This window comes from Nelumbo lutea, chromosome 1, assembly GCF_056320005.1.
Source record: "Nelumbo lutea isolate HS-2025 chromosome 1, American lotus-T2T, whole genome shotgun sequence".
Lineage (NCBI taxonomy): Eukaryota > Viridiplantae > Streptophyta > Magnoliopsida > Proteales > Nelumbonaceae > Nelumbo > Nelumbo lutea.
The window spans coordinates 51,906,857-51,916,839 of record NC_142684.1 but is presented as its reverse complement, the minus strand read 5'-3'; the positions used below and the strand labels follow the sequence as shown (position 1 = coordinate 51,916,839).

Here is a 9,983-nt window from a genome sequence, read left to right as displayed (position 1 = left end):
AAGGGTGATCCCATTCGCCCTCAACAGTTCAGGGATTAACGCATGAAGGGGGAACCGAAGACCGAACTAAAGAAAGTGTTGGTAAACGCAGATCTCCCCCTCCTTAGGAGTCCACGATTGGTTGCCCACCTCAGGCACCCTCATACCACAGGGCGAGGGAATGAAGTACTGCATCGCTAGAGCCTTGACTTGATCTCCATCCAGAGAATTTTCAAATACTAGGCGGAGGAGATCAGTCTTGGCTACTGCCTGGGCAGCACCCTTAGCCCTCATCTCGGATACAGTGTCTCCTCCCCGTTGACTTGGGAGGACCCCTTGGCCTCCCTCGATGTCACAGATGCGGCGCTCTCGCAGGGGGGTCATCGCCTCAATGGCTGCCTTCGGCGCCCTTGGAGGCTACCCTCTCCCAAAGCACCTCAACCTCTTGCCTAAGGAAAGCAAGGACAGAAGGACTTAAAGGAGAAAGGGGAGAAGGGGTTCGGGTGGGCTCCCCTTTGACTCATTTAGAAGATCATAGCACTTAGGTCCAGAATCTGAGAAAGACATCATTCGAGATTACCTAAAGGGAAATAGAGGAAGAAGAAGTGAAAGAAGATTGGAGAATCTGGGAGCTGAGTTCACTCGAATGAAAAAGCACTTAGAGGAAAATGACAATAACGCTGCTGTCAAGGCCCCTATTTAAAGGAGAATGAACGGCCTAGATATCTCGAGATCCAATGGCTGAGAAGCCATCGCCTCTAGAACCCAGTCGTAGCGCACCACATAACGCTCAACCTCGAAAGGTGAAATGATGCGCTAGTGACAGCTCGAATTGTCTCAGATCAAACGGACGCAAAACACCTCAACACTTGCGATTTAACCATGCCGCACCCCTGAGCGCTCATCCTTGGAAGGCGAAACAATGCTCGGGGTGAACCAGCAAGCCCGCCCACTACGACCCACCGGTTTATGTGACCCGATTACACGAACGTGCACACCAGTTTGACTGGAAAGCTGTTCCGCACATGGGGTGTTCTCCCAATCCATTGACCCATGCAGAATACGGCCCTCGGTCGCCTGTCCGAAGTAGTAGTGCCGCAGATCGCTCAGTGTGTTGGCCCAACTTATGAAGATGAACCAAGCGGAGACATGAAAGAGAACGCCACTACAGGGTACACCTCAGCTGTTAGATCCACTGGCATTCACCATTACTACTCCTATTAGCCGAAGCCGAATTCTTCACCTCGACCTTGGGAGTGGGGCGCAAGTGATGTAGGGTGGCCCAAACCAGCCCATTTTGGGCTGGGAGGCTCAGCCCACGAACGACAGAACCATGGACGTGACTCGCCATAGCAGGGGCTACCTTGCACCCCTCGTACGGAGCCAATCGCGGAGTGCCCATGCATCCTTGCAGAGCTCGCTGACTGCCCTCGTATGGCTCCCATCTCAAGTGTTCATATCCACCTATCTCTAGGCACCTCAAGTATAAATAGGGGGTACCCCGCTCTAGGTGAGGGATCCTAATCCTACTACAGAACTTAAGGGCACTCACTTTGGGAATTTAGTGTCTATAAGTAGCCTCCTCGGAGCCCTTGTCTATACTTAAATCCCCTCTTCATACCCTCGTACTAACTTGACCGTCGGAGTCTCCACCTCGGGTTCTCACCCGAGGCCTCTAACATCCTCTGCCTTACAGCACCTCAGCTACCAGCCCTTGGCTTCTACGGAACTCGGTACACAATCAGCCTTGGTTTGTAGTATTCGGACTCAACACCTCGTCTCTGAATCCTCGAAGCCTTCGGCCTACCACCAGAGCCCAGGGGTAAAATTACTTTATTGTCCTCGGCCAATCCGAACATCAACATTATTGTTTTATTATTACATTATTATTAAGTAATACTAGTGCATTTACATTTTATTAATATTGAGGTTTTTTGGTTAAGAATTATTTACTTTTTTAGAAAATGTCTAGAATGGGAATCCCATTCCCATGTTAGGCAAGGCCTTAGCCCTAACTCAAACTTCAACCCAACTCAACATCCACCATCACTACTCATTTTGAATATATAGGGTTTGGACTAAATTAATGGTTTTTAGGTTTTCAAAATATGTTAGAAAAATAAAATTAAAAGGTTGTGGATTGGATTGAGTCAAAGTTAGGTTGAGCCATGTTGAGTTGGGTAAGGTTAAAAAATGGAAGTTATTGAGTTGGCTCGGGTCAAGCTACATGCGAACATTGGAAATAATCAGATAAGCCTTGAGGCAAACCCACACCGAACTAGGCGTATAATGGCATCCCTAGCTACAGAACTAGTCCTTCAAGGTTAATTAATTAATTTTCTAATAATAATAATTAAAATTTTGAGTTAATAATTACTTTCAAATTAGCTATAACTTAACTTATAATTAATTCATTTCATAACTAATTGATAAAAGTTTTAAAGTTAAATAAAAAAAATAATAAGAAGAACAGTAATATAATAACAATAATAATTTTGGAAATAGTAGACATTTGGTGAACATAAATGCCAAATGTCATTAAAAGTTCAGCTTTTTTCAACGTTTATAACAAACACCATAAAAATATTTGGCGTGAAGTGTTTGCACCGGCAGGAAAGACTTGATGATGTTCGTGGTGAATGTTGTCAAAACGTGCCTTTAACAACAGTTATTTGTAACCGTTGCACAAAGCCTTTTTTTGCAACAAATGTAAAATACGATCTTCTACAATATTTTATTTAATACTGCATTTGGAATCGGTGTAAATCAAGAATGATGTAAAATTTTACACCGGTTCGGTTTTATTGGTGTTTGGAAAGAGTGTAAATGAATGTAAAATCTCATCAAGCATAAAGTTCTACATCGATTATCGATGTAAATACTATATTGATTTTACCGATGTAAAACTTTTACACTTTTTTATCAATGTAAATATACATTGATGGCATTTTACACCAAATCCAAACAAAGCCTTAAACATAACAAGAGTAACATCGGAAAATGTGCATTTTTTAGTACTACTGTTGGCTCATTTATGTTTCTCACGGTCCAAATCTCAAAATTCAGGAATTTATTATATATAAAAAAGCAGAAATTTATCCAGTGTTATCCACTAACCTTGTGTTATGTTTGGCAGAAAATAAGCAAGAAACAAGACCAAACATAGCCTAACATACAAAGCAATAAGCAACCCACATTTTCAGAAAAGCAATTCAGGTAAGTGGCTTATCAAACGCCCCCATTACATCAGAGTTGAGCATTTGTTATTTCACCAACTTGTCATCAACCTTTTGTTTTCCATTCCAACTTACCAATATTTCATTATCAACTTTCAACAATGGCGTGCTTGTGTTTCAACTATAATAGAAAAACTTCCTCTGTAATCAAAGTAGAGAATGTATTATTTAAAGAACAAATAAGGTATAGAGGCCGATAAAACACTATAAATCAAACGCGTGAAGCACAAATTCAAAGGAATAGGATATAGTTTACATTAATTTTTGGTAAGGCATTTTATACCAAACGGAAAGAAAATATAAATTAATAGAAAAGGAAACCCTCCTATGGTATTAGTCTTTTAATTATTTAATTATTTTAAAAGGTGTCTAAATCCAATAATTTGAGCTTTGGAAGATAGTGCGGCTGTCTTGTACCATGTACCTCTTTGAGAATAAGGAAAAAAAAACTTTTTTTTTGGTGCATATATATATATTACATATATATGTACATATATATTACACATTCCAAAGGGGATTAAGGGTGTGGGGTTGCATGTGAGGTCCACTTGTTAGACAGTGTATGCCCTTAGCTCCAATCAGAATGATGTACATTATGACATTTAGTTTAGAATGATCACAACCATTGGATAGATCTGTGGAGATTTATCTTGATGAGGCTAACATTGATGTGTCGCCAAGTTGGTTGGGGTAGCCTGTCTCAGTTGCCACAGTGAGACCCGAGGTACATGCAATGTAGGTTTACTTGAAACCTTGAACCGGACCAGAATTCCAGTATTGCCCTGGACCTTGGTGATTAGTGGGCAAAACTGGAATGTTACACCTGACCCTAGACTCGATTATAATACTGCACTAGGTGCCGAATTGGGCTATCTTTGATATGCCAATTAGTGAGATCCTTAGAGGGAGTCAAAACCTGGGTATGTTGGGACAGTCCGAGAATTCATCTGAGTGGATGATCATAGTGATAGGGTCAGCCCCTTTGTCGGACAAAGGTAATGATCGGGGATGCACTCTCTCTGATGGAAACCAAAGCTGCCGGTAGCCGATTTCAATCGTTGAAATTTGTTTTTGCAAAATATATTTATAAAGATATATATATATATATATATATATATATATATATATATATATATTATATATATATTGTGGTTTCAAAATGTTTGCAAAAGGTTTTAATTCCCGGGATCCATGTGAGTAGAGAGTGCAGCACTGTTCCTTGCAGTCAAGGGAGAGGTCCTCTCTTGTCGGGCAGTGTTTGATCATTATGGGCTGAGATGTTAATTGTAAGACCATTGAGGATAGTACCTGATGGGCTAATCTTGCATCTGCCCACAGTCCCTGGGTTTTTATAAGGTGGCTTGCCCCAGGGACCACTTAGTGTAAGTGTTGGGCCCATCAAGAGCCCATGGTAATGGGCTCAGTGGTTCAATGCCCATATTAGTGAATTCGGCCAGGCCTTGTAACAGAGGCTAGGCTGAACCCATGTGGCTGATGTGTAGATCAATGTTTGGGTCCCACGCCATACAAGAAAACCCAACTGGGTAGCAGTTTGGAAGGTTAGTGAGCACATGGACTTAATGGGCCTAAAGCCCAATTCGAACTGTTCTAATTTGATTAGTTAAAGAAAGGGGCGGATCTGGGATTTGGATCAGCAGATAGGATAGGGAGTTAACCCTATCCACTCAAAGAGTCCAGATCCAAATATAGATTTGGATTTAGAAAGTCCTAATAAGATTATGAGGGCTGATCTAATCTGCGGATAAGATAAGGGCTTATCCTTATATCTTAAAGAGAAGTCCTGATCCAAATACAGATTTGAATTAGGAAACTCCTAATGAGATTATGAGTTCTCTTTAAGGCTATAAAAAGAGGAGGAGGGCGAACCTCCATTCATCTCAACAGATCAGATCTCAGATCACAGAAAGAGAGAAGACAGCTACAGTAAGACTGTGCAATTTTCTGCTCTTGCGCCCTCCTCTTGTTGCTGCCATTACCAGTTCTTTTTCCTTACCTACCTGTAGGGTTCGGCTATCCATATGATGGATCTCTCATCTCTTCTCCACTGATTTTATCAAAATTAAGAGTCTGCACTTATGTGTATTTGATCTTATTATGCATGCGTAGGGGTGTAATCGAGTCAAGCCAAATTGAGTATTAAGCTAATTGAGTTCAATCCGACTCAAAAACTGGCATGAATCCCGGCTTGAGCATATTATAAATAAATTAATATAAAAAGTATAAATAAAAATATATTAGAAAACTTGACTATGTATTAAAATATTATAAATAATTTAATATTAAAAATAATATGAAATTTGATTATAAATTTAATCATTTATATTAGGATCATTTACTAAAACACCACTATAGTTTTACGGTTTACTTAAACCTACCTTATAGTTTTCATTCTACTATAATACCTCCTATAATTTGCAATCGATTTACTTAATTGACCTTTCACTAAGAGGTGTTTGTTTTGCCTTATGAAAATAGTAACATGATCACCTAAACTCAGTGGAAAATGTTGAAGAGCATGGACCCATGATTTTTTATTTCAAAAATGCCCCTAACACTTCTTTGTATAGAAAATTTAATCAAATACATATAAATAGAGTGGTTGCTTGTATCTTATTAGGGGCAAAAATGATATTTTTATTTGATTAAAATTTGGAATAGGCATTACAGTTAAAAAACTGTCATTTTCCACTATATATCATTTTCCCCTTAGTTAAAAAACTAAGGGGGTGTTTTTAAGTAAATTACCCTTTATATTATAATCAAAATATATTCAAATTCAAATTGATTTGAGGCACTTGACTTGAACTAAACTATGCATTTGATCCCATGCCTCCATATTTCGAGGGATGGTGACGACCTCAGCTATTCGGCCATTGTCCCAAAAAATATAAAAGAAAAGGAAAAAAAATAGGGATAAATAGACTGAAATCCACCTAAATCTGAAATTACAGATCCCTTCTAGTCTACTAGTATCCCCCCCTCCTATAAAGTGCATCATGCCTGTAGATTCGGCATCGATCCACGCCAGGATTCATTCCACCTGTACGGTGGAACTAAGATTTTTAGGAGTGGACTGAACAGTAAGAACCCCCAAAAAAATACTCATATCTATATGCTGAGTGCCCTAGGGAGGGAGGGTTGGAGACCTATTTACTGGGTCATCATAAGGGTGCTTAGATGGACGTGTGCATCCATTGAAGGAATAAAACTGAACTTGAGCCAAAAAAAACTTATCCTTTTGGTAGGCAAACACAACAAGGGTAGCCCTTCCCCAATCCCTAGTTAGTGAAGCGGGATTCAGCCCTAGGAGTGGCAGCAGGGAAGGGTGGGGACCGGGAGCCACTCCCATCCCCGCCAGGGACACGGTTTTTTCCCATCCCTTCAACACCACTTTTCCCCATTTTTTTTGTGATGCTAAATTCATTTTTATTTCTGGTTTCTATTTCATTCAAAAAAGCTTTTTAAAATTAAAATCATTACAATTTATAATCTTATCAAAATAGATGCAAATATATTCAAATATATTTAAACACATTCAAACATATTCAACGACATTTAAAATATATATATATATATATATATATATACAAATTTAACTAGGGATTACTCTTCTAATCCCCATCATTGGAGATAGATGTTTTTTCCATTCTTGTCCTTGCAAGGGAAAAATAATCGCCATCCCCACCCCATTCAGAACAGGTCCCTGTTAAGATTGGAAAAATGGAAAAAATTGTCATTCCTATTTAATCCCAAGTTTCCCTACAACCAGCCAAGGACCTCGGCTCGGCAGCAAGCTAGCTGGCATCTTTAACAAGGACCACCCATAATGGCCTCCTTATTTATTTATGGGGGATGCTAGCTTCATCATCTTCTTGTATCACGAAAGGACAGGATGGAAATACCCTTAGGCTCAGTTTGAAAAGAATATAAATGCAAATATGTACAACGTAAATACATACAAAATAATATAAATTATAAGGTTTTACACTCTACATATTTGCATTTATCGTCAGTCTGGTTTTTAATGTTCCCTTCAGCACAAAGCAAACCTGCCTTTTTTAACAACTGAAACGAGAAATTAAAAATAAAGCTTAATTAATAAGCTGATCCTTCCTCCAATAAAAATGTTATTAAATGATGGTCATGTGTGTGATCAAGTTGCTTGTGTTACAGCCAAACAAGATAATCGTTTTCTAATTTCAAATCTTTCAGATTAGATAAATTCCAGTAAATAAATCTGTGAATGGGAATCTCTTCTATTATATATTATCTTAGGCTGGTGAATCCCTTCTTTTGCTTCATTTTAATTTTCGTATCAAATTTTAGGGGCCCAAGTTTGTTTGCTTGTCTTCAAATGCGTGGTCCACTCAATTACGCTCGTTCTTGTTTGTCTCCCTATGCCTTTATTTGTTTGCCTATACAAATACATTTGTTTGTATCTATGATTTGCACCCTTGTGTGATGCATAATTTACACCTTTTTTTGTCTCATCTACACTCATTATTGATAACCCAAATTTTGTTTTTCAAGACACTGATGCAAAATTTGTGGAGGATTTGGGCAACCACATGGAGTTAGATACAATGGACTTCGTTCCCATTCAGATTTACAGTCCAGTACCAGGGGCACTATGTTTCAAAAATTTATATTTTTAGCGCCTAAATTCAACCAAATTGGATGTCTTTATGGTACTAATATAATGTTTAAATCTATATATACCCTAAACCATAAGAAGACAACACCACATACTTACTAGCATCTAAGGCTTTATCTGTTCATTATCGAAATCCAAATATATGGCAATAACTCTTTCCCTCTCTCGCTTTCCCCAAACAAGCCTTTACAGAAAGTTATTCATCCTTTATATCTGAAAAACAATAAATTTAAGAATTAATGAATTCAACTTAGTAAATAGCATTCCGTCTCTCCAACTGGACCAAGCATGTGATACAAAAATAATTCATATAAATTTCATATTCCCACAAATTCACAAGATATGTCTCAAAACAAATTAGTATGTTCCATAAAAGAATAATTATAGACTCAAAATTTGAGTTTTTCAAAAATTGAGAAATCATAAGAACTAATTGGATGGAACACATGTCGTGGGCTGACATCGTCACTCAAATTCAAAATCAGAATCACATAAAAGCCTTGTGTTGAGGGCTCAAATCCAAAACGGACCAGTCATACCATTATAATTAGAATATAACAGATTCATAAATCCGCAGACGAGTCTCACAAAACGAATCCAACAACAATAATAATAATATAATTTAATAAAAGAATAATAAGATTAAAAAATCATGGATTCTAATAACAAAGTCTAATAATTTTTGTTTTATTTTAAATAAAGGTAAATTAATATATCTAAATATTAAAATGGAACGTAACAAGTTTTTGAGCATCATTTATCTTTTTTTCTGATTTTATTGAATTTTTCGCATTTTAAAATTGAACAAAATAACTCCAATTGGCAAATAAGCTTTAAGACTTTTATATCCTCTCATTGAGTGACGGGTTTGTCGAAGCCCTCAAAATTAGTACTAGTCCCACAATAAAATATTTACAGTAAAAGTGGTTCTAGGTCGAATCCCACAGGGAGCAAATTAGTAATCTCTTAGCTGAATAGATAAAGTAATTGTGTGGAAATATTAAATAACTAAAATTAAAAGAATAACAAACTAAACAAACAAGAGAAAATCAGTCTTACCGAATTCTGGTTCAAGGGTTCGGGTTGAATCGATTGGCCATCGATCCTAGGTACAATTTAGCATTCTTGCAATTCAAGCATTTAACCTTAGATTTATTAGGATAGCCATAATAAACCTTGTGTTTTCCTAATTCAGTTGACCAAACCCAGCATTCGATCAACACTTATCACCACTCAATTGGGTACGATAGCGTTCCATGTTAAACAATGATAGCATTAAGAATTGTGAAAACAGTTAAACCAAAATAACAATAATTGAGATAGTTGCAATTACTGAATTTTGTTCCATCGATTCTTTTAGGTTGAACCATGTTAAAACATTGGTCAAAGGCTATCACGAACAATTGACCCAAAAAAGATATCAACTTAATTGCTACTTGTACCATTATTCGTGATAATTACGGATCACCGAAATCATGGATAGCAGTAGAAAAATCAACATTAATTCAGTTTGTCAGACTAATTAACATTAACATCCAATAAAAATGTGTACAAGAACCAATGAATACTTGAATTAAAAAGAAAGAAAATAAAGTAACTACAGAACCTCACAATGACACAATCGAACCTCCCCCCTTGAATCAGAAAAAAAAGCTTAACTACTCATGATCTGCGCAATCTCCATGCTCTTCTTCTCCATAACCGAACTGCCTTCTTGCTTCTTGGTCTTCTTGATGATCTCTTGGATCATGGAATGAGTGATTGCTAGAGCTGGTTCGCCCCTCTCTTTATATAGCCAAAGGAGATGGCTGTTTTCCAACTCCTTCTAAGAGATCATCTTATCCTTAGGGTGTTTTGATCTTATCTTGAACTAATCCTATCCTATCTCTTATCTAATGCTCTAATCTCAATCTTCTTATCTCTCTAGGATTACATTCAAGATTTTAGATCTGATAAAACTCTCTCCTTGGAGATTACATTCAAAATTCGGACTCTTAACTCTTGAATTCGAATTGGGCTGCTTCAAGGTACTTTTGCGAGTTGGGCTTAAGTTGTGAAATGGGCTTGACTGCGAACTTGCTCCGACTTTGGGC

General features: G+C 37.7%; 1 long non-coding RNA gene across 1 annotated transcript; it reads right to left on the bottom strand.

Moving 5' to 3' along the window:
* Positions 1 to 3,075: 3,075 nt before the first annotated feature.
* LOC148874627 (uncharacterized) lies at positions 3,076 to 9,634 on the bottom strand. The gene is made up of 3 exons (XR_016101275.1): positions 9,502 to 9,634; positions 7,990 to 8,103; positions 3,076 to 3,356 (listed from the first exon to the last, which is right to left on the bottom strand). It is a non-coding gene; the product is annotated as an uncharacterized LOC148874627 (long non-coding RNA).
* Positions 9,635 to 9,983: the final 349 nt, after the last annotated feature.